General features: G+C 33.7%; 1 protein-coding gene across 1 annotated transcript in view; it reads left to right on the top strand.

The window, feature by feature from the left end:
- The window catches only part of LOC135220965 (uncharacterized), a 57,868-nt gene that overhangs the window by 28,871 nt on the left and 24,345 nt on the right, over window positions 1-4,652 (top strand). The window lies entirely within an intron of this gene.

Here is a 4,652-nt window from a genome sequence, read left to right as displayed (position 1 = left end):
GGGTGGACATTAAACTATTCCCTGGTGATTTATGGCCTCATTAACTCCCGGCTGACGACTTGTCCTGTGGTCGGATGTTCTAAGACACCGGCTTGAGGAACGGCCTAAGGATTAGCTCATCGATGTCGTCTGATCTCCAATGTCCTCCTGACAGGTTCATATTGTTGGTTTGACAGATGATAGCATATTCCAGCATTCTCATTTTGTACAAACAGCTACTTTTGAAAATGAGCTCCACCCCACTCCAGTTAACCCTCTTACGCCGACTGGACGTATTTTACGTCGACATTTTTTGTCTCCCGTGTGCCGACTGGACGTATTTTACGTCGACTTACAAAAGTTTTTTTTAAAATTCGCGGAAAAATACTTATAGGCCTACCAGCCTAAAACACTCTAATCACGCGCCTTTGGGGTGGATGCTGGGGAGTTCACGGATCCAAGGGTTGTTTTGTTTTGTTTTACACGTTACGCAGGTGCGCAAGCGCGAATTTCTTTGTTTCGGTTGCCGCACTAAAAATTATCTGTGACACATCTCGGAAATTATTTCGTCACTTTGACATAATTTTTGTACCATTGTAAATTAGCCGTTACATGAAGTATTATATATGAAAATATGTGTATTTTTATATAGAATACAACAATAAAATACTCATGATTGTAGCTTTTATCAGTTTTGAGATATTTTCATATAAATAACGATAATTGCCAAAATTTCAACCTTCGGTCAACTTTGACTCTACGAAATGGTTGAAAAACGCAATTGTAAGCTAAAAAACTCTATATTTTTAGTAATATTCAATCATTTACCTTAAGTTTGCAACTAATTGGAAGTCTCTAGCACAATATTTCGATTTATGGTGAATTTATGAAAAAACTTTTTCCTTACGTCCGCGCGGTGACTCTTCCGAAAAAAATCATACATGCGATTGTGGTAATGTTTGCACCATTTTAAAATTAGCCGTTATATAAAGTTTTATATATGCAAATGTGCGCAATTTCATGCACAATACAACTAAAAACAACCCATGGTTGTAGCTTTTATCAGTTTTGAGATATTTTCATATAAATAACGATAATTGCCAAAATTTCAACCTTCGGTCAACTTTGACTCTACCGAAATGGTCGAAAAATGCAATTGTAAGCTAAAAAAAACGCTTATATTCTAGTAATATTCAAGCATTTACCTTCATTTTGCAACAAATTGGAAGTCTCTAGCACAATATTTCGATTTATGGGTAAATTTATGAAAAAAATAACATTTTCTTTACGTCCGCGGGCGTGACTCTTCCGAAAAAATCATACGTGCGATTGTGGTAATGTTTGCACCATTTTAAATTAGCCGTTACATAAAGTTTTATATATGAAAATGTGCGCAATTTCATGTAGAATACAACAAAAAATAATTGAAGGTTGTAGCTTTTCTTATTTTTGAAATATTTGCATATAAATCACGATAAAATAGCAAAAAAAACCACGTTCGGTCAATTTTGACTCTACCGAAATGGTCGAAAAACGCAATTGTAAGCTCTAAAACTCTTACAGTCTAGTAATATTCAGTCATTTATCTTCATCTTGAAACAAATTCGAAGTCTCTAGCACAATATTTAGATTTATGGTGAATTTAAAAAAAAAAACTTTCCTTCCCTCCGCGCGCGGATTCTCCGGCACATATCTCCGAAATGCGTTCGTCCCATTCTCGGAATATTTGCTCCATTTCATATTAGGCATTTCATAGAGTTTTATATATGAAAATGTGCGCAATTTCATGTAAAATAAAACAAAAAATATTGAAGTTGTAGCTTTTCTTATTTCTGAAATAATTGCATATAAAAAAATATATATAAAAAATAAAAAAAATTTGACATTCGGTCAACTTTAACTCGTCAGATATGGTCAAAAACTGCAATTGTAAGCTAATACTCTTATAGTATAGTATATTCAATCATTTGTCTTCATTTTGAAAGAAATTGAAGTCTCAAGTCTTACGAAAATATTTCGATTATGGTGAATTTTTGAAAAAAAATATTTGTTTACGTCCGCGCGTTATGAATTCATGCATTATTTTGTGATAATATTTTCTCTGTGTTGCTTTTATCGTTTTACAATGTGTTATATATCAAAATGATCACAATTTAGTGTACATTACAACGAATAAAAAGTAACTTGTTACCTTTTACCGTTTTGCGCACAGCACGATTTGAATACAATTATATATGAAATTTCGTTTTTGCACTATCATATATCGCATTATTTATATATGATAATGATAATTTTTTTTCATTTCTGATGGTTGCATACTAAATTTCAGCCAATGACAAAAAAAGTAGCCAAAAATGAACTCTTAATCTTGAAAACTAAGCACGCTGTGATTTTTTGAAAAAAAATATTTTTTCTTCCGCGCTCACTCTGAAACACCTCCGGCACACAGGAAACAATTTTTTTTTACCGCTTCGGCGTAAGAGGGTTAATAGTATGGCCTTTTTCCCTAATATGTAGGTAAATCCCCGAGTTCAATGATGTATATCGCATTGATCTTTTGTGCTCTGCTAATCTGTGCGAGGTTGATCTACTGGTTTCCCCAACGTAAATCTCATCACAATTGCTACACGATATCTTGTAAACTCCGGCTTCTTCTCCTCTTTTATTTAAGTATATGTTAATGAGCAAACTCCCAATGGATTTGGGATAATGGAAAGTAAAGCGATTATTAGATCTGAGGTGTTCCATTGCTTTTTGGATGTTTTCATCGTATGGAATTTTTATTTTCTTGCTGAAGTCTATTGTCTATTGTGAGTGGGCTCTCTAAAGTACATTTTATTCACTTTATTTGTAACCTTCTTGATAATGTATGGTGGGTAAAGCAGTTGCATTAGGTGTTGGCAGATCGTGTTGAATTCTTTTTCTACGTACCCATTTGAACATATTCTAAGCCCCCTGAGGAATAGGTTGTGCCTGAACATGAACTTTACTGATACATCGTGGTAACCTAGGAAATGAATACTATATGAAACAGCAAAATTGGTTTTCTGTATACTGTGAACGCATATCTATTCTGTTCTCTTATGATTAGTACACCTAGGCACAGCAATTTTCTGTCGTTTTCCCATCCTGTTTTAAATTTTATAGTCTGAACTAGCGAATTTAGTTGATTGAAAAATTAATTGATATCACCCCAGCTATTATCATAGTAAGTAAAAATATCCTCTACATATCTAAGCCAGACCATATTGCGGGGTTTGATAGAGGACAAAATTTCTGTTTCGAAATATTCCATGTACATGCTACAACTAAATTTTTGTTTATAAAAATTACCACTGAAAGAGAACACATTGTTAGTTACACAGAGGTTGATTAGTTTTATAGTTTTGTCAATACCAAGAGGAAAATATTTTTCATAAGGTTGTAACTTTCCCTTTAGAAAGGACAACACGTTGGTGATTGGGACTTTGGTAAATACTGAAAAATACATTGCCTCTAAATTTTCTAGTTAGTCCCTGGTTATTGGGGGGGGCGTGTGGCGGTTCTGTTCCTGAGGGATGCTGTTAAGCAAAAACCGCCATTTACCAAAACTTGGCGATTTACATATCGTCGCATAAGCATCATTATGGTGCCTATAGCCAGAACGCGACCTGTTATTGCCCCATAAATTGCCAATTGTATGGCACTAGACGAGTACCATAAAACTGGATTGCCGATAATTGGGGACTGCCTGTATATTGTTTCTGAATGCAGTATGTATTTAATCATTTACATTGTAGTGGATGTTCTTTCGTAATTTTTGGTCATGGTAGAGTGATGTACCATAGACTTATTCTTTTATTATTATAATTTATACAGTACTTGACACTTGGACTTCTTATAGATCCTTGTTCTGCTTCATTCTTGCTGCTTTAATGACTAACTGTTATTCATGTTTCTCATTTCATGTCCAAATATCTCAGTCTTTTGAAATCTCAGTAGTTATGCTACCCTATTGATACCATACCACACATATCAATCCACATTCCTAATAGTACATACCTTACGATCTTCCTAAATTACTCCAGCCACAAATCTCAACATTCTCCAATCAGACCTCCTTGTAATCTCTTCCTTTTTCTTTATCAGAGACCATGCTTCCTTTGTAAAGAGTAGTACAGCCTTGCGCACTCATTTTTTTGTGTTAATGGCTTTAATTTTTTTTTTTCAAGGGGGAAATTTTTCATTGTATTTTGTGACTAAAACACTTTGTACAGTAAAGTATATATGTGTACCATCAGCATCTCCCTGTAGACGAGTGTGCCTATAACATACCTTGTGCAGTACTTTGTAGATATTATTAAGGGCTCTTTGTAGCTCCTTTTGGCTCCAAGGTACATTAATTTACTCGGAAAAATTGTCGTATAAAATCACAAGGGCTGTCAATGATAGAGGGGTACATCTATATACTCTGGAAATAAATTAAAACAGACTCTTTAGGTCATCCTTGGGAGTTTGATACATTTTGGTTCATATATTTATATTTTCATTAGTGTTAGTATTATTATCTTAGATATATTTTGGTTCATATATTTATATTTACATTATTGTTAGTGTTTTATTGATTATTTTAAGTTTTAAATTATTTTAGAAAGTTTTATCATCTTTTCATGACATTTTTATAAAATTTGCAG

This window comes from Macrobrachium nipponense, chromosome 2, assembly GCF_015104395.2.
Source record: "Macrobrachium nipponense isolate FS-2020 chromosome 2, ASM1510439v2, whole genome shotgun sequence".
NCBI lineage: Eukaryota > Metazoa > Arthropoda > Malacostraca > Decapoda > Palaemonidae > Macrobrachium > Macrobrachium nipponense.
The sequence above is the reverse complement of the archived record's forward strand: the minus strand, read 5'-3'. Positions and strand labels throughout refer to the sequence as shown.